This window comes from Tamandua tetradactyla, chromosome 6 (assembly GCF_023851605.1).
Source record: "Tamandua tetradactyla isolate mTamTet1 chromosome 6, mTamTet1.pri, whole genome shotgun sequence".
Classification (NCBI taxonomy): Eukaryota; Metazoa; Chordata; class Mammalia; order Pilosa; family Myrmecophagidae; genus Tamandua; species Tamandua tetradactyla.
In genome coordinates, this window is record NC_135332.1 from 29,463,295 (window position 1) to 29,489,455 (window position 26,161).

Genomic DNA, 26,161 nt, shown 5'->3' on the forward strand with positions numbered 1-26,161 from the left:
CTCCAACAGATACACCATTCTACTTCCAAGAAATTATAATTTGCAATATCAGGAATGGAGAAGAAAGCTAGAGTGGCAAGAATAATTGTCAAATTCCTGGGACAGAGTCTAGGGTTCTTCATTTCCTGCTTAATTCAGGACAACATGTTCTCTTCTATTTCCAACCCAACCTCAATGCTCACCACTTCCGAGTTATGACACTGAGGAAAATCATCTCCATAGGAGGAATAAAATTTGCCACCACTTTTACTTGTTCTAGACAGAAATGTCATTTCTCATAGCAGGAATGAAATTTGCCACCACTCTTACTTTTTCTAGATAAAAATGTCATTTCTCACCACAGACAGACTTTTTTTTTTTATCAAAAATCTGTCAGTCTGTCCACACAACCTGGAGAACAAATGTGTTTTTTATCCCTCTGTGAACAAACTGAATTCAGCACCTGCACAGCACTCAAGGGTGGCCAGCCCTCATCCTGACTCTGAGCCGGCTGCTGCTCTTGGAGAGAAAGTAAAAATGATTGATTCAACATCTTAATTAAGATAAACAAACAAAGAGGAACATCAAATAATGGACCTGACAGTTTGAAACAAACTGAAAGTATAGCTTAGCATTTCATAAAAGAAAAAGTGTTTGATGTAAGTATGGCAGTTTAATAATTTGTAAATATCACTGGCTTGGTATTATAGCTAATCCAAATATTTTCATTTCTCATCCATAAGTTACCCTCGGCTGATGGCTTGTCCTCTTCAACTTACAGCTTTCACCCTGGAGCCTTCAAGAGAGGTAGAAAGGAGAGGAAGAGAAAGGGTCACAAGTTCTTTGTGGAATGTGAATTATATCGTCAACTTCCTTTATACTTTCTGATTTCAAACATTCCCTGGAAAATATCACTGACCAGCCCAAAGACTCTAATGCCCTTTCCTCATTTCCCCTAAAAAGTATCAAACTTTAAACATTATAGCTTTCCATTAGCTTCTCATCATTTTCTTAATTAAGAGAAACTGAGCTTGTCTCCCTGTTATTAAATTATAAAGAAATGGAAAAGTCACACCAATTATAATGTCCCTAAAATTTTTTTATATCATAAGAAGTCAGCTGTAGATTTATACCAAAATGTGTTGCACTGCCCTGATGTCCTACAAAGAAGGGTAGCTGAGGGGTATGAGTGTCCTTGTAGTGCTTACCTATGTCTAAAATACCCTTGGGTGGGTATGAGGGATAAGCAGGAAGTTGTGATGGCAATTACAAAAAGATGGTGGTGGGAACCTCTATGTTGGCCAGAGCATTGCGATTTAGCTCTTGTGAAAAAAATTTTAGAGTAGCAGTGGGTATTTTGACCAATGTATCTGGTGTTTCTGAGGGTGCAATCTAGAATGCACGTCTGTGAAAACAGAGACAATGGAAAATAGTTGGGTAGACTTTTTTTTAATGGTATGTAAAAGGGAAGGCTGAAGATGTAGGCCACCTGATGAGCTCACAGTTGGATATGCCTCTGGATTCAGGACATGATCATTCTCTTACAGCAATTCCATTCTTTTTGCTGAGGCTTTAACAGCAGATATTATTCTACTGCTCTCCAGTGATAGCAAGCCCAGGCCTAGGCCCACACCAGATGGGCGTGACGCGCAGGGGCCCACAAAGGGAGGCTGCAGTTCTGAGAATTCTCCACAGGGAAGCAGTATGAGATCAGGGTTTAGACAGTGGCGATCCCAGCCCCACTAGCTTTGCCTGATTTTGATTTGCTGTAGTTCTCCATTCCTGCCCTGTGTACAAGCAGTACCGACAGGGCAAGCTCACCTTTCAGAGAGCCCCTGCATGCAGCGATGGCTCTCCATGTAACTCTTCACCCCAAGAAACCCCAGTTCTGTTCCTCTTCATGTAAACAACTGGCTCCCAGCATACTGCTTTGTTTATTCCGTCTCAGGCCTGGGACATTATCTGAGAGATGCCGCCCTTTCTGAAATGGCCTCACTCCACCACTACCATCACAGGAAGAAACCTGTGGAAGGGGACTTGGCATGTCAGGCACTCTTGGCAGGATGGACTCTGGCCACCTCTCGGGTTGGTTAACTTGACATTCTTACAAAGGAATCAGTTCTGTATTTAGTACTCTGAAGCAAATGATGCCGGCAACAACTTGATTTCATTTGTTACAGGAAGCAAAACAATATTATGGGCAAAACTCCAACTAGAGAGCTTACAATTTAGGCTCTATCTTGATGATGTTCCATTTATACATTGTGTGTTAACAGTGAATTCACTACTTATCTTACTTGCTTATAAAACAGAAGTAACATCTGACACACTTCTGATTAAGTCTTAAGAACTGTGTATCCTACATGGACTTTGTACAGAGTACTTAATACTGCTAATATTATTAAGATAGAAAATTTGGGCCTTTCTTTGTCAGATATTCTCTAAAACACATTTACTTCAATTGATAAATTGAAAAATATGACATGTACCCATTAAAAACTTCCTAAGAAATTTAAGTCTTGAAAATTCTTCTAATACAGTAGGCAGAAAATAAATTTTCAACATTTCACATGGTGAGTGTGGAAAGGGGGAGGTAAGAAAAAATTAGGAGGTCTAGGTTTCCAAGAAATATATCTCAGGTAGCCTGTCTATAATCACATCTCTTATTTCTTTATCTGAAATATGTTAAAACTTAAAATGTCTTTGCCAAGTTTGAGAAGGGTATGTAGTATTAACTTCTTCACACTTACCTCATTTTTTTTCTTGAGAGTCCACCTAAGCCATTTTCAACCCCCTCCTAATCAGTTACTTTTCTTATAGGGACAATCAATAGAAAGGAAGTAGGGAGCAAAAAGAGAGAGAGAGAGCGCGCAAGACCTGTCTTTTCAGGTGATTCTCAGATCACTCTGTCTCCTGGAACAGAAGATCAGTTCCTAAACAGATGCCTGTGCTAATAACTGGAGTGGGTGCAGTAGTATTAGACAAAAAGTGCCACTGACCAACCTTACCCTCTGGGGCATGAGTTGGGCCAGAGAGGTAGTGACTGAGACATATATAAGCAAAATGGAGAACACAAGTAAACTTGATCTTCTTTCCTGCATTACATCTCCAAAAGATAAATAAACTAACTAGCAATGGGAGGAGTGCTATCCTCATAATACTAGGCCATTTTCATAAAATGCAACTGAATACAGTTATTGGCCTAGACTCTATGCTCTTTTCCAATGTGACTAAGAATTTTCAGAAGTTTTAGATGATGCTACATCCAAATTAATTTTATTGCAGTGGTTAGAAGATGTTGCTGGGGTCTGTCTCACCCACGATTTTGTGTCTGTGTAGAAAAGGTTAGGCAAAGGTAAGAGAGACATGGAGCCCAATGAAACATCTCTTATCAAAGGGAAACTTGTTAAAGAAAGATTTTAACAGTTCAAGCTACCTTCAAGGCTGTTAAAGGCACCAAAACTGATTATTAGGCCATGACTGAGGTTGGAAAAAGGACACCGCTCCTGACTGATTGGAAAGCTATTGGAAATAAATAAAAAGGCTCCATTATGTGAAACCGAGGGTCACAGTATGGGAGCATCTTGAAAAGTCAAAGGTGTGCTGATTACATTGATCAAGGCATTAGTGACTGCTTTGTGTATGGTTTGTTTTTGCAGGTCTTTTGTATGAGATATTTTTAGATAAACTGATTTCACAGAGAAGAAGGAAGGTAATAAGTGTCACACTGTTAATACACCAGCTTGTCACCTCTGGGATAAAATTTGGTGCAGGGCAAGAGTGAAATGAGTTTGGTGGCCTCAAGCTAGGCTACCACCGATACTTGTCCTTAAACAAAATCACAGATCATTTGCTGGCAGCTGGGATCAGAGACCTGGAGCTGAGATACCAAGAGTGTTCCAGATCAGAGGGAAGACCCAGCTATTACCTCCGGGTCTCCAGCCTGGCTGCAGCTCATGCCACCAACCAACACTTCTCATCCATAAACACGAACATTCACACTGATTTCGCAACCTCTTTTTGCCTGCCAAACCCAACATTAATATTCCCAACAATATTTCATGGAACCTCCAGTTATCTAAGTCCTCATCATTCAGTCAATTCTAATAACTGCAATTTCATAGTCACTGTGCTAAAGGAGTCCTATTTTTAAAATGCTACTGCTCTTAGCAAAATAATGGAGATTGTTTGTTCCAGTGAATTCTAAATCTAAACACTGCTTGCTCTCTCTTGCCACTCAGCGAAGGGCTTCTATGTTATTCTGATGAAAACATGGGAATTAGAAAACAATGACTGTGTGGATGACATTTACAGAGATCTCATGCTGGAAAGGGCACATTTTATTGTGACTCTGTGTCAAAAGTGTAGTTTCATCAGAGGACAGGAGCAAAAAAAACAGGCAATCAATACTTGGGTCTCTGATATCTGAACTGAGAAAGAAAATCATTATCCTGTTACTTTTATTGTGGCATGATGCTTGAAATACTGCACCTTGTTTCCATAATAATCCAATATTTTGGGGGTTGCAGATTAAAAAATACCTCACAGGAGTAGCTATGTGAAATCAGGGTATGAAATAAGAAGGAAGGTACACACATATTTTATTGTGGGATAAAGAGAAAAAAGTTACCCTTTTGAAAGAATATAATATTCTGATTTCCTTCCAGTATTATGTATAACATGTTTAATTTCTAAGTCTCCAAATTGAATTATCAGTAAAGGATCCCTTATTTTTATTTTTTTTTTTAGGCAAAACATGCAGATTTCCAACAGAGAAGAGTACCTCAATATTAATGAGGTTCGTTGGGAAACACTGTACCTCTGAGTTTATTGTAAATATTGTGCCCTTGTCAAGATACTAAACCAAACCATGGCAGTAAGTGTCTGAAGTTTGATATTTAATTTTAAAGCCAGTTGTACTATTCATTTCACATTGGCAAGGACCTAGTGACTGCACTCAAGTTTCTTGCTGACAAATGAAGAAGGAATTATCATTCACAAACTCTTTTGAAATTTATGTGTCCAATCTTACATACAGCACCGATTCTGCCAATCTAATATGAATGCTTATTCATTAGTATTTTCAAAACACTTGAAGACAATCACTCCCTCCTCTCTTGATTTCAGCATTCAATTGAAAACTCTATCAGAATATATACTATGGGGGAAGGGGTCATATCAGTAGTATTTATTTTGCAAAAACAAGTATAGCAGTCTTCAACCTAACTTTCTGTACTTTTGTGGGTTTGTGTCATAACCTAGTTATGACAAATAAAGCATTCTGTTTTTTTCTATTTGAAGTATTATTGATGAGATTAGCATTACACAGCTGAAAAGTCGTTGACCTGCTTTTCTAGGCTAGTCTGCTGCAGCCCCACAGAGGCTAAGAGGATCCTTAATGAGCAAGGAAATTGACTGGTTTTCATATCTGGCTGCACGTGGTGTCTTCCAGTCTGCTTCGGCTAGAAGGTCCCGCAGCTACAGATAACTGTTCAAAGTCATGAAAAGGTAGACTATAGCTACCACTTTACTACTTAGTTCCTCATAGGAAAGTTCCTGTGATCCTTTGGCAAATTCACAGGAGGAAAATATTGTTCTCAAAGACCTAATCCACTTGAAGATACCACTACAGCCAGAATTGCTAAAATTAAGAAATACTGACAATCCCAATGTGAAACAACTGGAATTTCACACATGGCTGGTGGAAGTGTAAAATTCGTACAAATCCTTTGGAAAACCGTTTGGCAGAATCTACTAAAGCTGAATGTGCACATACCCTCTGGTCCAGCAATTCCTCTCCTAGGTACGTACCTGACAGAAATGCCAAATAAACTGTGCTAAAAGACAAGAATATTCACAATAGTATTATTGGTAATAATGCCAGATTTCTATCTATAATAGAATGGACAGACACCCAAATGTCTGTCTATAATAGAATGGACAAATTTTGGTATATGCATACAATGAAATACAATGAAATACTATTATGAGAACAAAGGAACTACTGTTACCTGCAATAACATGGATTACTCTCATAAAAAAAATATAATGCTGAGTGAAAGAATCCAGACCCATACAAAAGTATATTCTGTTCTTATGAAGTTCAAATATGGGCAAAATTAATCTATGAGATAGAAGTCCAGATAGTTACTTTGGGGTGATAATAATTGGGAAGGAGCACAGAGAGAAGCTTCTGAGATGCGGAATTTATAAGGTACATAAATTCTATATCTTAATCTGGGTGGGCGCTATACGAATGTGCTCACTTTGTAAAAAATCATCGAACTCATTTTGTAAAAAACCTGTGCATTTTCTGAATATATATTGAAGTAAAAAAGGCTACAAAAAACTATATGTGCAGTTTGTTATTAATGTCTATGTCAACTTCTGAAATACTAGGAAACAAAGGAAGAATGACTACGGCAGTTTCTCCTGGAGTAATATTTACTACAGGATTTATAAAATAAAAATATTTCAGAGAAATTAAAGAGGCATGCTTAAAAGATTTGGTCCTTCTTAGCCTAGAGTTCATATGGCTAAGTGGTGATTGGTTTATACCTTTAATTATTGTATAGTGCATTATACTGAAGACTTTATAAGGGAAGGTGATAACTAGCTATTCTGTTTGTGCAGCAAGAGAAAACTGGCTTAAAGTAAAACACAAGCAATGTCAACTGGATATGATGAGGAATTTCTGGACCGCTAGGAAAAAAACCTGGGGGGTTAAACTGTGGAATCAGAATTCTGGACATGTTTAAGAAAAGAAAAGAAACCCATCTGGCAGGTGACTGATCCACAAGATCCCCTGAAATCTTTTTCAGTTCTATTCTTCAGTTCAATAGTGGAATGGTAGAATAGTTTAAAAATCTACACTTCACAGGATTTAGCACTATGCCTGGCAAAAATAAGTGCTCAGAAATATTAGCTCCACCGTATTACTGTTAATCTTATTTCCAGAGAGCACTACAAGTTTTAGAGCTCGTCTCAAACTGATTTAACAGAGAAACATCCCTAACTTAGTTTCTCTCTCTGTAAATCACTTTCACCTGCTTCTCCTGATGATAAATGAGGGAGGAAGCCCAATTGCTTAACATCTATAAATTGTGCTGATTCTGTAATGAAATATGGTGTGTAAATATAAAGAATTGTTATTATAATAAACCCAGCCTACTGCAACATTGACAGTGCCAAAAATATCCATTTAACTGTTAACTTGGAACTCTTGACACTGGCTCAAAAATTAAGTTGCCAAAGTCACTTAGGGGCTTTGGGAGATGGAAGGAATCACAAAAGGGCCCTTAGGGAGCTAAGGTGAGGTAAAAGGAGCTGTGTCCCGAGGAAAGCCTTAGCAAATATATAATACAGAAAAGGTTTAAGCGATCATCTAGAATTTTCCATAAGTTTTATTCCCACTGATTACTCTTCTTCCACACTCTTATACTCTCTGCAGCTAAGAAAAAAAACATATTTAGGAGACATAATGAATGACTTTGATTTTTTTTTTGTAGCTGAAAAGCATACTTAGCTAAAATAGATGCGTATAGAAGAATATTTTTAATGCTTCTTAAAATGTCCCCTTGAAAGGAGTACGGTTTGAAGTCAAGCTCTTCAGTGCTAAGTGCTACTAGGTTTTTAGCTCAATTCTCATGTGGTTTTGGAAATATTGGTTTTCTAAAAACTGCTGATTCTTACTTGGCAATTGAAAACTAAGTCATAGCAACTAAGGTCTGAAGAATCAGAAGTAGATTTATGCTTCACAGAGACCTATGTAAAAGAAAAGAAATTATGGGGAAATATAAGGCCCTTCTAAAGTCATGTTTCTGACTTCTCTGGAATGACTTTTGACACAAGTGTAGCACCAGTGCTCAGTTACAAGCATCATGGTGATTATCTGAATTGTCTGACCAATCCCTTATATTCTGGACACTTTCCTAATTACTACTACCTTTCCACATTGTATGTTGCAATTATATGTTACAATTACACACTGCACAGTATACCACAATATCCTTTTGACATGTAGTTATGAGCTGATAAAAACTGAAGAGTAGGGCAAATGTCCTGTGCACATATATGTCTATATAAGCCAGGCCACAGAGCTGCTAAATTAGTCTAAGAAAATCAATTCCTATAGATTTCCACAAACTAAGTCCAGAAGAATAATCATATATATTTGAAAATAATCATGATAGGTCATGAGCTCATAGTGACCCATGGTTAACAGTTTGCTTGGAGTTACGTTTGCTTAGTTATTTTCATTCACTTGTAATTTTATGTTCTTTGACTATAAGCACTGTGCTAGGTTCTGAGAGGAAGAGTAGATGCCTTCTAGGAGCTTCCTGTAGTGTGTAAACTGAATACTTGAAATGATTAACTAACAATCTAAGAAAGCGTAATATTAGGTGTCAAAATAAATGCCTAAGTTCAAAGAAAGTGGTGATCAAGGTGGAGAAGGGATCTTGAGCTGGACATGGTGAGACATTGGAAGGCAAGAAGGAGGATGAGCTTTCCAGATGGTGGAAACAGCAAGAGTGAAGGCTTAAGGCCTATGCTGAGTAGAGCCTGTTCTTGGTCAACAGAGAGAAAACCTGCTTGACTGAAGCCCAGAGTTTTTGTTGAATGTGAGGTGTGGGTGTTCTACAAAATAAGCTTGACATTTATTCCATGAACTCAAAATGACTATGAAAGACTTCAAAGGTCAAGCTAAAAGTTTCAGTAATCTAGTTTTCCTCTCAGTTATTTAGAGTCATTGGTTATTTTTAGTCAGGAAATGACATAATAAAACCAGAGTTTTTCTAGCGAGGGGGGTGTTTTAAACATAGTTGCCTACAATTAGTCTCCATATTGAATGAGCTATTTCATTTTTCAGATGGAATAGTAATTCCTAGTAAATAAATTTGTAATTGCCTTAGATTCTTTCTAGAACAGTGTAGCAAGGCATCTTTGGATCTAGTTAATGGGTAGGATATTTTATCTCATTGAAATTTTCTTCTATACATTTTTCTTAAACCTTGGGTTATTTGACCACTTTAATGCATGTGGGCAAAAAAGAACAAGCAGTAAACAATTACATTAATGTAAGTTTTGAAGATCACTGATCATGGTTGGTTCAGTGGCCTTTTTTTGGTGGGGAGAGATGGTTGTATTCCTGGTTGAAAGTTTATTTGTTTTTATATAATATAACCATATTTTATGTTGGTAGAATTGTTTGCATAAAGGAATTAAGCATGCATTTTGCCAAGTGTACTAGAACACATTTGAGAGTCAGTGCTTTTATATGGCCATATTTGAAACCATTAAATTTCAAGAAATTTGAAAAGAACTATAGGGAACTTCATCTTTACCACAAAGGAATATATAATTTAATAAGGAGAGTCTCCTATGTATGGCCTTTGACTAATTCATGATAAAGTGAATAGTATTTGTGTTTCTAATACATGCATGTAAATTCTCCAAAGTAAAGTAGTTTATTTCAATGTTTCCCCACACTAACACACTAATATTGACTTATAATTAAATGGGATTGAATGAGTTAATGTCTGCTCCATCAAGGCTCTCTATATTCTCAGCTCTTGACATACATAGTAGGTGCTTAATAAACATCTTATAAATCAGTGAGTTAAAAGACTGAATATAAGTGAACCATAGATTTCAGGACCTTATATTGATTCTGCAGCACATTTATTTATCAAGTAGATTTGGGGATACAGCCCCTCTGTACTCATTTTATTTTTTCCTCCGTGAAATCCAGATGATAAAACTTCCTTTACAGAAATACTATGATGCTTAAGATACTGTGTACAAAATGATTTGTACTCCTTGGAAGAAAAGATTCTTGTAAATAGAAGGCATTGTTAGGTTACTCACAGCACTCAAATTTAATTTGTACCACATGGAATATGGGGGAGGTCCATGACCTTAGTAATGAAAGCTGCTGAGTCCCTGATGCCCATGGAAGAAACCTTTTTCTCCTTGTTTTTCTGGCTGTGAGAGAATGACTGCTGTTTCTCTTCCCTGCCTGTACTATGATGCACTTATTTTCTTCAGCTTTATCCCAATTTCTCATTATGAGTACTGAAACAAGCAGGTCCTTTAAGTTGGTGAGGGTAGAAGGTGTATACATCTGAAAGAGCAGTATTAAGGACATTCAATTTAAGAATGAAGAGTTGAGAGAGATGGATAAAGAATACTGACTAGGGTGTGCAAGAAAAGACAGATCAATCCTAACGATTCATCACTCCAGGAGCTGTCCAAATAATCAAAGGTATCAGCCAGTGTGATGTATAGCTGATGTCACTTGGTGAGACCCTTAACAAGGCAGCTAGTACAGCAGCTGCTGCTGGTCAGTGAGTATCACAGCACATGCCAGGCCAGGCCAGGGGAACATAGACCATCCATCACTTGACCCAACTTAATGGCTAGGCTTATTAGTAAAATTCTTTGTGGCTGACAGCCTTTAACGGTACGGGATGTTCCCCGACTGCCCCCCAAATAAACCAACCCACCTGACAAATGTGTGATACCTGTGGTCTCTCTTCCAATTCTCTGGATAAATATAATCTATTCTATTCTAATAGGGGCAAGAACAGGTTTTTAAGAGGAATAAAATAGAAGGGTTATGTATGAAGACTCCATTTAGCAAGTGCATTTGTAATCTATTCTTCCCCCAAGATGTTTTTACTTTTCTTCACTGTAAATCAGAAAAGTGACAGCATATGTCGGTATACATGCATTATTCTATAGGCACTACCTAGGTGAATTTTACCTATATTTCCCCCCTATTATGGATCAGAAATTCCCCAAGTGGAAATAAAATCCACTCTCTGTACTAAAGATATCTACGTCTACTTTAACTACATTATGTTCTTGGAGGGGATATCTTAATGGACTAAGTATGAGGTTTGAAATATCTAGACTTCCTGGAACCACAGGTTCAATTCCCAGCTGAACTGGCTCAGTCCTCCAGTCTTCACTGGCAGATAAATTAAGATACTAAGAAGCTTACTGTGCACAGATCTCTCAGACGAGTCATAGTAACTTATAATTATGCCTATCATTTTTTAGTGGACATTAAAGTTGGTTTTTAGTGTCTTGTACCTGCTTGCAAAATTCTATATGATTTGCACAATGAGCGTAACTCTTATCACGAAAAAAGTTTGCATCACTTAGGGTGAGCGAGCACACTCCACTGAGTCTGAGGCATTCCTAAGCATCTGAGGCTTGAAATGTGCTGATTACTGCAATACCAATTACTCCTTCCTAACTCTTCACTTTTTCTTTGTCTGGTCTTGAACCACCTGTTTTGCTTCACCCTTCCATACATTCTCTGAACTTTCCTCTACTCTGACCTTCAGAGCTTCTTAGCTTCAAGTACTTCAGTTTCTGTGGATGGAGAGGGAGTATGGTATAATGTAAAGAGCCCTGGCCAGGGAAAAATTAGGACAGTATCCAGTAGAACTGTTTCTTCAACTGCCCACATTCATTCTTGTCCTGTGCCCCAGTTTTAGCACTGCCACTAAGTGATTCTGTAATAATGGGCAAATAATTTGATTTATCTGCATTTCCTCTGTGGAATTAGTGGGCCGGACTACATGAGTATGTGGCTCCTTCCCACTTCTACGATTCTTGGATCCTCCTTGATTTTCTTCTTTTATGGGGGGGGTGGGGAGGTATGGGCCGGGAATCAAACCCGGGTCTCCCACATGGTAGGCGAGTATTTTACCACTGAACCACATATCCTCCTTGAGTTTGACCCATGACCCCTATCATTCAGGCTTCAGTTCAACAGAAAGGGACTGGAAGACCTAAAATCTATCACCACTATTTAGTGCTGACTGAGCATTCACTCTGCGTTAAGAATTTTATAAAATGCTGAGAGTACTGGCATATCTGAAATTTATGTCAGTAACAAGGCTCTAAGAAATGCTTATTTTTATTTATTTATTTTTATTGTGGGGACTGGAAGAAGTAAGGTTTATTGGCCAGTAGAGAGTAATGGTGAAGAACAGGGACTCTGGAGCCAGACAGTCTGATTGGAATCCAGGTTCCACCACTTGCTGGCTGTGAGATTGAACAGATTGCTCAACTTCTCTGTGCCTCAGTTTCCTTATTTGTAAGATGGGAATAATGATAACATCTACCTTATAAAGTTGTTAGGAGAATAAAATGAATTGCTGTTTGAAAAGTGCTTAGAACTGTACCTGGCACATAGTAAGCACTGGATAAATGTTTGACGAATGGAGGAAAATATGGGAGCTATAAATTTCCTCATGTATCTCAAAGTATGTTTCTATGTATGTATGTATACCTGAGCATTGATGAGTAGTACAGATCTTATGACCCATATTTAAATATCTAGAATTAAGTTGCAGGCTTACTTGTAGTGAAACACTGTTTCAATTCAATTTTTTCAAGATTATTGGAACCATCATCAGATAAGCAGTGTGTGTGTGTGTGTGTGTGTGTGTGTGTGTGTGAGTTTGGGGCTGGGAGTGACTTTTTTAAATCACCAAAGAAAAGTCTCTAAAATGCCTTTTAATTTTTTCACTAATGTATTGTGCCTAGTTCAAGGACAGGATTTAGCACATTTATGTTGTTAATAAACCTCCATATAGTACTGACATCTCAATAGCCGTTAATGTTTTCTGGCATGTGGCCAGAGCTAATCATAGATACTTTTATAGGTTGGTTTCCACTTATCATCATTCAGGATCATCAAGATACTGTTGTAAGATTGTATTAGATTCTCAAATTGTACCAAACACACAGACAAAGGTAGGCATAATTTAAGCCATGAATTAAGTACTGTGTTAGAACTGGGGAAACAGCCTGGCTAATATTTATTAGACTCCACTTACGTGCCAGTCACTGCTCTAACTGATTTACATGAATCAACTTATTCAATTCTCGTAACAACTGTAGCAGGTAGATACTCTCCTGTTTTTAGATGAAGAAACTGGAGCACAGAGGGCAAGGCCTGTATTTTATTCTCTTTATCCCCAAGACTTATCAGTGTCTGGCCTATGCATTTCAGGGAATTCTAAAGTTTAAACATGAAAAATTAATTTTTTTGTTTTTTTACAAAGAGTCAGAAATGAAGCAAGAAAATTATGAATAGCAGCTGTCTGTTTGAACCTAAATTGTCAAAACAACCTTTTTTTGTCATAATATATTTGCAATTTTTTATTCAAAGTTTCAATTCATCACCAGAACTTTTTTTCTTAATCTTGTGTTTACGTATTTTGCCTAATACTGAACACCAATGTTACATACTCAACTAAAAACACAAGGACACAAGGAAGCAGTTTTAAGCTAAACATAATTCTCCAGATTAATGAAATCCAACAGCTACTCTTTCACCTCTGGCCTATTCCAAACCAAGCTCTAATGACCAAAGACCATTCCTCATCTTGTGTTAGGGCAGGGAACTCTGAAAAATGAGTCTTGGGCCCTGTCTGGTTTTTAGTGGAAAGTGCACACGTCATAAAACTTCATTTCAAAATTTACCTCCTTGCTGACAGTCTCTGGGCATCCAGGCTCAGCCCTTGAACTGAAAAAGTCCTACTCACTTTTAGCAATGCTCTTTTGGAGTGGAATGTAGGTCAGGAACACTTGCCCAGCTTTGGCCACTACTAAGCTGTCTGCTCTAAGTCTAAAAAAAAGATGCTTATTTCCTGGAATATCTGCCCTGCAATTTTTACAGGAACAAGATTCATTAAATTAAAAATAATAAACCAGATCATTTTCTTGTTGTAACCTGTTTCTTAGAACTTGTTGCCTGTGGGCGGGCCTGCCAGGATATCTTCTCATGTCCATTCTAGGTTAGGGCATCAATAAAGCTCTGTTTTGTGTCAAACTTGAAGGTTTTGTTCTGCAGATTTTTTACAGAACTGCTGGATGGGGAGAGAGACCGTTATGCCTAGCAAAAGTTGATTTGCCAACTGATTACCTGAAACAAATAAAAACATATATACAAACAAGATAAATAATCTATTAGACTTGTTTTTGAATGAATAAGCATATGCGATTATAAGTAAGGTTCTAAACCTTTATTAGACAAGCATATACCAAAATGGAACAGAAGAGAGGCATAATAAAATATTAACTCGGCTGGTCCTTGCATAAATATACCAGGCATTGTATAGTCCTTTCAGACAATGAAGTGTCTTGAACATATCATCTCATGTAATCCTCCTGATGGTTCTGTGAATTTAAGCAGCTTGTATATAGGTCTCACGCCAGTTAAAGAGTAGATACAGGCAGGGTTTAGGTCTCTCTGTTTCAGCTTTTTTAAACGATTTAGTGTTCTCAAGGTAGTGTGTGATGGTTTTCAACTGGTCCATAGACCAGATGCATTTACATCTACTGGGACACCTTAAAAATATAGTTTCCAGAGCTTTGCACCTGGTCCATTGGACTCCAGAATGAATATTTGGTCTAGGTAAATGGAGATTTTCACTTTTTACAAACTCCCCTAATCCCTAAGTGATTCTATCATGCAGCCGTATTTGAGAGGCAGCTTGCACACTACGCATTCTCTCAGATCAGTGATTACACTCTTATTTCAGGAACAACTAATAATCAGTGGGGCTTACTGGAAAACAACAACAACTCCGCTGAAGAAAGGGGTTTGAGTGAAAACCAGGAAACTCAGGTGTAGAAAGTAAAAGCAAATTAACTTAACCACAGAGATAATATGAACTAGGGTACTACATAAATACTTCATATAGATGAGAGAGCTTCAATCAAGGAACAATTTAAGAAAGAGGGGAATTTTAGCTTGAGACCTGATAACTGTCCCCAAATATTTGAAGGGCTAGTCCCATAGGAACAGGGTTTAGTGGGACCACTAGGACCAATGAGCGGAAGCTGCTAAAAGGCTGGATTAGCACACTAATGCAAGATGTTCCTAATAGGGTGGTTTATGGGAAATCTGTATTTTATGCATGATTTTTCATTTTTATCTACAACTTCTCTAATAATAATAATAAAAAGATAGGGTTAGGCTTAGCATGAGAAAAGTCCTTCAGATCCTGGAGACCTCCTCCCAAACCAGCGCCTGGGTGCAAGGGTGGCCAAGGCAGGAAGCCCCACTTTCTATTTCAGGGTTAATCAGGGATTATAAAACCCCATGTTAATAGATTCTTACACTGACTGGGACATTGGCTTTATCCTCTATAATTCCTTATTCTCTTATACTATCCTATTTATTCTTCTAAAAATATCTATGTAAAAGAAATAAAAGTATATGTTACTGATAAAGATACAGTTAGAGAAACTGAAGAAATTTGAGATATTTTATGATTCCATTTATATGAAATGTCCAGGATTGATAAAACCATAGAGACAGAAAGTAGACTGGTAGTTGGCTAGCTAGGTTGGGGGAGGGACTAGCAGGGGGTGGGTATTACCTGTTAATGGGTATGGGCTTCTTTCTGCGGTTGAAGATGTTCTGGAATTAGACAGTGGTGATGGTTACACATATTTGTAAATATACTAAAACAACAGACTTGTATACTTTAAATGGAGAATTGGATGACATGTGAATCAAATCTCAATAAAGTTGTAATTTAAAAAATTATAAAAAAGGAAAGATGCTGAGAGAGATGAACACAGTTGCCAAGGCTGATACTCTTGCTAGTAAAGCTGAGAGATCTCTCTTTCCTTGCCCTCTCTCCCCTTGTCCACGTTTACCCTACCTTATAATCACTTAGGTACATTTTAGGAAGCCCTAAAGCAACTTGGAATACAGCCTGCAAACTGCTATTCTAGGCCAGTCCTTACAACTTAAAAATGCATATTCCTGGGTATCACTATGGATGAAGTAAACCAGAATCTGTGAAAATGGGGCCTGGAATTAGTGTGCACAGCCAGGTTGGGGCATGACTATTTTAGATTTCCTTCCATCTGAAATGGGGGACAGGAAATTTGATAATCTCATGTTCCATATATTATTCTTTGTCATTGCTGATTGATTTCTGTGAGTCCAAAAACATCACCAGGTGGTTACCTTTCCACACAAACATTTCAGTGCCCTTACTTTACATTTACATAGGCACAAATGTTTATATAATGATCACAAGTTTATGTATTTACAGAAGTAGCAGATGGCTGCAAAGGTGATATGAATGCATTTGAGTCATCAGTAAGGGTTCCATTGTGTATTTTATAGGCCTGGGTAAATGTTACTTTTTACCCAAATTATGCAAACAAATTGTGTATGGATATGGTAACAGTACAGAGTTAGAAAAAAATTCCCTGCCCTTCCCATAGGCTCTGAGTAAGTATCCCATTGGATTAACTGGAGTCCACTTGATTGCTACAGTTTCAATAGCTTGTTCAGACATCGATCGCCGTCATGTCACTGGGAGAACAGGATTAATAATAGGGTGCTCAAGTTGGCTCAATACTGCTGATAGTGCCTGACAAAAGACCGTTAGTGGGACTCCCATGGGGGCGCCGCCTGCATAGAAAAGCCACAAGCAACATCATTCAGGATTCCGCAAAATAATGATTAACTCCAGAACTTCAGAGTACCAAATCCAAACAATAGTTTCTAGTATTTCCATATAAATTCGCTTTTTGATCTTTCTTTTTCTCTTAGGGTCAAAGATGATCCAGAGCCAGAATTCTTAGCAGATACCCAAAACCATGGTTGAGTCCTTGTGTGAATCACTGCGTCTTTTTAAAAAAAATATTTTTATTGAGATATCTTCACACACCATACAGTCCATCCAAATATACAATCAATGGCTCACGATGTTGTCACATAGTTGTGTACTCATCACCACGATCATTTTTAGAACATCATCACTCCAGAAAAAGAAAAAAAAGAAAAAAGAAAAAACAATACATCCCATACCCCTTACCCTCCTCTTATTGACCACTAGTATTGCAATCTACCCAATTTTTTTTAACCCTTATACACTCCTATTTTTTTTTTTTTTTTGTCTTTACTTTTCTACTCATCTGTCCATACCCTGGATAAAGGGAGTGTCAGACACAAGGTTTTCACAATCCACAGTCACACTGTAAAAGCTATATAATTATACAATCATCTTCAAGAATCAAGGCTACTGGAATTCAGTTCAATAGTTTCAGGTACTTCCCTCTAGTCACTCCAATATACCATAAACTAAAAAGGGATAGCTATATAACGTGTAAGAATAACCTCCAATGATAACCTCTCAACTCTGTTTGAAATCTCTCAGCCACTGAAACTTTGTCTCATTTCTCTCTTCCCCCTTTTGGTCAAGGCATTGTGTCTTGATTATTTGCAAGAGATACATCTTGGTCCATCCTAATCATGGGAAACAGTAAAGAACTAGAGAAGGATGATTTTGGTGAGGATTTCCTAATTAAATTTTACAAAAGAAATGTTCCACCTCCACCAAGATTTCTGAGGCAGTCGTGGCTAAATGGCCATCACAATCTGGGGAGGTCACCAGTTCTGGAGAGCCCATTTAAAAGAAACCTATTGCAGCCATGGCAAATGAAATGATGCTAACTTGCAGTGGGGTTCAAAGTTTAATCAGGATTAAGATAAAGGAGACTATTAAAAGGAAAGGGTGGAAACTCTTCACTTCAAAAGAAAAGTAAAGGAACCATAATGCTAGAAAATATGGTTTTGCTGGAGTGTGCCAAGGTTGGGAGAAAAGGACTAGAAAGAAGGGGACAAATTCTGATATCTAGTAAAAATAAGAATGATTTCTAATATAAACAGATCAAATATAATACAACAAAATTTTATCGTACTTGTATAAAATATGGGCAAACTATGATTTCTTATAGGGGCAAAAATGTAAGCACAGCAGTTTCTTTTATCTCTGGTTCCCCCCATCATTATATGGTAAGGATTCTAAGTTGTATGCCTATTTGTGTTTGGCAATAAAAGATGTTAAGAGCATTTATGTCCATAGTATACAACTTAATAACTACATGAATTCTTATTCAAATGCACTTAGATAATTTTCTGGATTTTCATAACAGTTTTATTTATTTATGCCTTAGTGCCTTCCTCTTAAGAGTTCAGGATGCTAGTTATTTAACATTTTACATCCTGATATGAGGATTAAAAAAGGCATTGAGTGCCATGCTGCTGTCTCCAATGATAGCTCCACTAAAAATAACACAATTAACTTGATGTCAGCACTCAGTTGGTTCTTATATATATGTTTCTTAAAAATATCCAGACTACTTTAATTAGAGTCACAGAATATTTTAATTATTCCTAGAAGACTGAGTATACTTCACTGATTACAGTATATATGAATTAGAAGACAGTTTTCTAGGAACTTATATATGCTAATGATTGTGTTCTTAAAACACATTCATAGAAAGATGGGCAATTTTTTAGGATGAAGTTGGTACAAGGCTGGAGGACATGGTCAACGGAATTCACACGTCACCTGGTACAAGGGCAATGACACCAGAGCCCAAGACATTATCAGAAATGTAAAATTCTAAGATTTGAGGCAATAGGTTATTCAGTTCAATTCAATTTTAATCTAATCCAATCCAGTTTTGTAAACCTTTATTAAGTGTCTGTTATGTGTCAGGAAATGTTCTGAGATCCCTGTGGGTACCAAGATAAATAAGAAATAAACCCTGCTTTCAAGTAGTTACTTTTAAAAAAATGCATAACACAATAGAATGTGATGAGTAAAAAGCAAATTTAGATATATACACTAATACGAAACAGATAAAGAAGATGAGTGGTGGCATGGCATTGGTAGAACAAATATCAGTTTTGAAATTCTGCAAACCTTGGTTTTGGCCATAGTGCTTTAAGGAAAATATTTCAATTACTCTTAGCTTTGGTTTTATATTTTGAAAATGGAGATAACAACTACTTGGAAAGTTTTGTGAGGATTAAGCAGGGTAAGATTTGTAAATGCATCAAACATAGATCTTGTCATGAATTTCCTAGCATGAGCTCTAGAAATGTTCATTTTCTCAATGTGTGTATGTGTGTGTGTGTGAAGACTTCACAGAGGACACAAAGACCAAGCTGGGTATTAAAGGACGAATAGGAGTTCTCTAAGAATAAAGGAACAATATACAGAAAAAACAGAGATGTGAAACAGTGTGGGTATCTAGTATTTGTTGATTTACAAAGGAAATAGGCAGTAAAAGGACATCAAGCTTGGGGGTAGGTCTGATCTACAAAGAAACTGAGAAATGAACAAAAGGAGGATTCACAGAATAATCATGTATCGTTATGCATCACAGCAGTTACACGTCTATAAAGTAGTAACTGTTCTAACTTGTCATATAACTGTGACGTCTGAACAGTTTCAAATGTTAGCATTAATTCTTTCAGTGAGTTCATCAATGTTGCTCACAGACTCCATTTAGTACCAAACTGCAGAACAAGTTCAACTACAGCAAAACCCTGGAATGCAATCATTTCATCCTGTGCTAAGGTAACTGTGATAAAGGATAAACGACAGAATTCCCAAGAAGCTGCGGCACATTGTTTTAAAGTGGGGGCATGCATGATCAGAGAGATGTTTAATTCCCCTCGAAGCACAGTTTTCTGTAGTGCAGCATAACTGAAGATAGAAGGGAATGTTGGTTTTCACCTCCCAAATCCAAATTATGGCACTGAGAGCACTGCAAGTGTAAGATGCTATTCCATTCCAAGAATAAAATCACCAAGAGGCAAGTCTTGCATGTGCTTGGACCACCAATCATACCTCTTTCCCCTGATTTACCCACAATGAACTTACAGTCAAACACAACATAACATACTAGAATATCTATTTTTGTTACAATGGTCTGATATGCAGTTCAAAGGATCATACTTGCCTTTTTTGAGAAATGGCTTAGGATAAATCCATTTATTTTAGAGGGAAACCACCTCAGGCTTTTGGATGGAGCTGCAGACATGACTGAAAGGATCAAATTCATGTGAGCCCACCACAGAAAAGGGGTTGAACTGTTTTTTATAGTTAAGATATATAAGACGATCATGTCATTTCAAAATTAAGCACAACAATACACTTATGCACTTTACTTTTAAAAAGTAAAGCTTTCTTTTATTTAAAAACTATTTTTTTATTAATTAAAAAAAGAATTAACAAAACAATTAGAAATCATTCCAATCTACATGTACAATCAGTAATTCTCAATAACATCACATAGTTGCATATTCATCATTTCTTAGTACATTTGCATCGATTTAGAAAAAGAAATAAAAAGACAACAGAATAAGAATTAAAACAATAATAGAAAGAAAAAAAAAACAAAAACAAAAACAAAAAGTAAAGCTTTTAAAGTAAACAATGCTTTCTGATATTCCTTCATTTATTCAATAAATACACACTGAGCATCTTCAAATTTTAGGTACAGGAGAGACAAATGAATAAGATAACAGCCCTCAAGGAATTCAATCTAGATGTCACAGAATATAGACAAATAATTATAATACAAATTGCCATTAGTATTAGGGCTTTTACCAGGTTCTACAAGAGCACAGAGGAGAATGACTAACCCTTCCCAAACAATGAACACCGTGCTATTATTATTGGAACACATTCTATGCAGTAGTTTATGTACCATAACAGGTTCTTACTGGATATTCATTGGATTAAGGAATAAAAAGTGACTAACCCTCAAATATAAATTTCTTTCTATAGTATTACATAATAACTTACTTAATCACTTAATGAAATTAAATTTTAAAAATTTTGATGAGCCCTTGGTGTGAATCTGGCAAACTACAAAGTGTTACGGGACCATGGAAGACCATTTGCTAATAGAGGAGAAATGAAAAGGGATATTAACTGAGACATTGAAGTCTGGGCTGAATCTTGAAGAAAGTAGGAAATCATCCAACATTCAAGTGGAAAGAACCGGATTCCAGGCCAAGAGAAAAGCATGTGCCACAGTGTACAAGAATATGTTTGGTCCAGGCAATGACTTGGAAAGTCATTTAGTATTTCTGCAGACAAAGGGTGCTTGTGGGGGAGTGATAGTGATGAGGCCAGGAGGTCAAAATAGTAATATCTAGTATTGTGAAGTGCTTACTATGTGCCAGGCACTAGTCAAGCATTTATATGAATTATATCATGTAAACTTCAAAACACTAAGAAGTACTAACTATTATCTCTATTTTATAAAAGAAGTTGAATTCAGTGAGGGTAAGCAACTTGCTTGTGCACATAGAACTGTTAAGTAATGAAGCTGCATTACAAATCTAGCTCTTTCTGATTCTAAGGGCCATTTACTTAACCAGTGCTTCCCAAATACAGTAAGGGAACATAATAAAAGCTTTTTAAGTCCACAAGAAAATAAAGGACTACATCATGCCTTTTAAAATAAACCTAAATAGTTATGCAATATAAAATTCTATCCCTTAATTTGAACTTATGTTCTTCCTATTTTCTGACATTAAAATATTTCTTTTTATTAAACTGTGTGGACAGAAAGTGTCCACAGTATTAATTAATTAATTTATTTGCTTGGGCAGGCACCGGGAATAGAAACTGGGTCTCCGGCATGGCAGGCGACAACTCTGCCTGTTGAGCCACCTCAGCCTGCCCAGAACGTGGTATTTATTTTTAAAATAGTCTTGTCAAAATAAAAAACTGGAAACACCATGATACTTCTCCAAATCTAGAAATCATAGCTCTGAGTCAAGAAGCTCTACTTTACTGTTTTACTAACAGTTGTATAAGCCATGTCAAAGTTTAAATTTATCCTGTAGCAATGGAAAGTCATTTAAGTATTTTTAGCAATAACATTATAAAATTTGCATTTTAGAGGGATGATTCTTTTAGTAACTTTAAAGATGGGTTGGAGGGAGATGAGACAGAAGACAGGGAGATCATCTGAAAGACAGTCTTAACAGTCCAAAAAAGAGACAATGAGAAGCTTGAACTAAGGCAAGAGAATGGCCTGAAGGGAATGGTTTCCAGAGACACTGAAGAGGAATATTCAGTGGGCCTTAGCAGCCAGTGAGATTTTTGGGGTGAGGGAGAAATAGAATCGAGGACAATTCCCAGGTTTCCAACCTATAGCACTAGGTAACCCATTCCTAAGATGTGGTATACAGGAAGAAGAGTGGGTTGGTGCGGGCAGAGCTAGATGATGAGTTCAAGTCATACGTTTTGACTTTTAGGACAATTTGAATCAGTACTTTTAAATATTGATTCCATCTCACTGAGCTTCTGAAAATTATATATAATATAGTCATGAAACTTGACAAAGGTTTAAACACTTTAGGCCTCAAAATAAATGTCCTGCTACATGAAGTAAAAATGTTAATGTACAAAATTTATCTTAGGGATGGGTATGGAGCTTCATCATATGACTGCCACTATGTTATGATTTCTGCCACACTTCATTGTTAAGATGAAATGGGGAAACATGAGTTAATTGGAAAAATGATTGGAAGGCTAGTAGTAGGTTATTTTGGATTTAACAAAAAGATTAAAATAATGATTACAAAAGCCTTGAGACCCTCAAATTAAAGATGCCCAGGAGAAGACATTGATGTTGACTATGGAGATGCAGAGAGAGAGGCATCTTTAGTTATCCAGAAAAGCCTGAAGATAAAAGACAATGACTTAGTGACTTGGCAGCAGACATACCTGGTATTATTTCTGGATTTCTATGCTAGTGAATAGTAACAAATCAAATGCACTCTTTAAAAATATGAACACTTGGGGTGACAGCAGCTTCCTGAAGACAAAAATGAATTTAACACATCCATCTCTGAACAATGAAATTCACATTCCCTCCCCCTGCCATCCCAATTAAAGGGAAAGAAACTCGACCTGACAATCTGCCCTTCAGTATCTTACACCCAGGCCGAGGGCAGATCTAGTGACCTCCTCCTGAATAAAAAGGGGAAGGGGATTGGGCAGTAAATTCTGTCCTGGCGAACATCAGCCGGGCAGTAAATCGGAATCCTCTCCGTGCCCTCTTTATTATCACATTCACAGCATGAAGTTATGAGCTTCCTCACAGCTCCTGCTATAAAAATGTGATGGATGGTAGGGAAACCTCAGGGAGTTAATCTATTCTTCCATTAAATTTTACTTTAATTGGTCTGTGAGTCAATCAGAAACTCACTAGACAGTGAATTAAGAAAGAAAAGAATGAAATAGAAAAAGTGCTTTCTTTTGCAGTTACTATATTATAATGCAGAATTATTCTTCCATTGAAAGAAAAGGGAGACCATTGGTCCATACAAATAATTCCTAAATCTGAATAAAAAATGAGAGAAAAACAGGCAACCATGAATCCTACTCACTGGTGACATTAATACATGTGACATTTACACACACTCACACATACCCCACCAAGGAAAAGAAGCCTTCTCAGAACACCTCCACCCCCATCACTGGAGACATTAGTAATTAGAATGAGAGAGAGCGACAGAGACAGAGAGGGAGAGTGAGAAAGAGCACTAAATCACTGTCTCTAAGAAAATTAATACACAGAAAAAATAAGCTGTTAAGAACCTTTATCATCAGTAACATAACTCTATAGGTACAAAAGAAGGTAGATGCTAAAGACCAAGGATGGATTGACTGAAATCTTCATGGGTTCAGTTAGTAAAATGTTTGTGTAGCATTTAAAGCCATAATGGACTCTGATAAAGATTCTCAGAATCTAATAATGGCCTCTCTGGACTTCTTGTCTAATTAGTGGAATAAGGAGCTAGCCAGCTTGGAACTAAGCATTGCTTGAGATGAGAGAGAGAGAAAAAAAGCCAAAGCTGAAAGAAAAATAAGCCAGAATGAAGCAGAAGAAAAACAAGAGCAGCCAGGGCTTTAAAAACTGTGCTCCTGAGCTGACAACTGAAGTTTATGCCTTGAAATATATGATAATAAGGTTTTATGGGAGTGAGCCCCAGGGACCCAAATGTCTCTCTGTAAACAATGGACTTCAGGGAAAAGCCAAGGTTTGAGTAATGAACTCAGTCTCCACTCATGATAAAAAAAAAAAAAAAGAAGGGCAAAAAAGCAATGGAGACAGGAAATAAGTTCACTTTTTCTAACGATAGAACCCCTGAGTTGCAGCAAATGCCCTCTAAGGGCAAAGACAATTGACGACCAGTGTAGAAATACAGTTGTCCCATGTTAAGACAAGGCATTTAAGCCTCGGCTGCCTCAAAAAACCTGAGGTTATACTAGAAGATCCTAGTAAAATGCTGTCTCCCCACACTTGACACATGGGCAATAGATGTTCAGAAACCATGTGGTTTATTGTGCGGGGTAGTTCCAGTGGAATTACTGGAGGGGCATCAGAATGACCTAATCCTTGAAGGATGTACTGTTTAGCGCAGGTACTAAGGGGTTAAACTTGAAAGCATTGCCTGGTTCCAATGGTCCACATTTCAGGCCAGGTTATCTACAGGGACATTACCAGCTGAACACCACACATAGTATAATTTCCTTTGGACACTAGGGTCAGGTAAAGCTCAGAGGTAGCCTTAAGCAACTGCCAAATGATCAAAATCCCTAGTGTGCACCGAGACTAAATCAGATTGTCTTTAAAATTCTTCATCCTTAAAGACAATTGCTCTGTCCTCTTTATATTAACATAAGGCCACGAGACAGTAAAGTGCTATTTGTATTGGCATTAGTTCCACCTTATATATTAAAAAGGTATTTGTTGTGCCCTAATCACTCCAGATCCAGGATCATAAGGGGCCTTGTTTCTTGGTGGGAGGCTACGGTGTGAAAAGGTTACTTAGTCATCACTAGCCTCTAGCGATGCTAGAGCACCACACATGGGGCTCCTCAAACAGGAAGTCAGAGCCAGGACTGACCCCTGGATGAACTCAGTGCATTTTCAGGCAAGGGGCCTGATGAATCTCCAGGGACAGTGCCGTTCAATGTCTGTATGTGTTTACTCCTCTGTGTGCATGCATGGAGGTAGGTGGCACTGAAGGGAAGGAGGGTGTGAAGGTTCTGTATAATTATGAAAATTAGATCGTTTGCAGCAGGCTTCAAGCTCAATTTGGGCTGACAGCTAATGAACAGATCATCTCAAGTCTTAATAGGCCAATGCTGGTTCAATAGTTGTATGGTTAAATCATGCACATTTGTGCCACAGCTGACACAGAAAGCAGGCCCAGATGCCTCCGATGGATCATGCGGATGAGTTTGTATTTAACATGCTTCCTCTCTGGGGAAGGCCAAACAAAGCTAAACAAAACAAATTTAAAGCTGTGCTTAAAACTTTTGCCAGCCAAAGAGATATTCCAGCATTCTTTTCACTTTAAAACACCTAGTAGTAGAAATGATACATGATTAATAAAGCTATTGTAAATATATTTAATATTTATTTCTTTCAGAAATATATCTGAATCCATCAGTAATCTAATAGTAACCATTCCAAAATGGCTATATTCAAAATCAATGGACTGGGTCAGGATGGGAAATTTTTCATACATTTTAAATATCTATTCCCAAAGCACTGACTGTCTTGCCTTGCATACTTTGATGGTTGTTTCATAAAATGATGTCAAGACATCAAGACCACTGGCACATCCTGAGTTCTAAAAGAATGTATTTCCTGAGTATTGCTGATAATGGGAAAAGGGGTTAATGTGGAAGTTGGGTAAGGTGGAATTTCCTGCTTGAAGAACTGAGTCCAACAGCATCAGAAGCATTTTCTTATTTGTCCTCTGTGCTTGCAGTAAATGCTTCTCCTCACAGATTCACATGGGGGAAGGGATAAAGCAGCATAGCAAACCTGCCTGGTATCTGGCTTCCAGCAGGGAGAGAGGCTCATCCACCTCAACCCTCAGGCTTCTTTAACTGAATTAGCCGTATTAAGTGCCTTGGTAGCCCTGGGAATGAATGTCGTCGATCAGTGCCTGGGAAGGCATGTTTGGAGGATATAATTCTGTTGGAGAATGGACTCCCTAGCACATGGGCCTAAACTGCAGAGTAACAGAGCCCTAAATCTCCAGCTGCAGATTTACAGCCTCCATTCTCCTTCTTTACTGCAAATACAATCCGGCAGTAATGGTCTAACACAGCAACACCATCACCAACTGGCTGATGGCTCGCATAAAAGCAATGTCAACCAAAAACTATGAGTTTATAAAAGGGAACAAACCCTCAACAGTGACAAGAACATGAAACCCATTAACAATTTAAACACTCTCCATTTTTTATTTCCCACCTTGAAGCTATTATTGCTGATAGAAAGCTTCTCA

General features: G+C 37.5%; 1 protein-coding gene across 3 annotated transcripts in view; it reads right to left on the reverse strand.

Annotated features, from left to right (window-relative positions):
• The window catches only part of SKAP1 (src kinase associated phosphoprotein 1), a 312,290-nt gene that overhangs the window by 71,031 nt on the left and 215,098 nt on the right, over nucleotides 1-26,161 (reverse strand). The window lies entirely within an intron of this gene.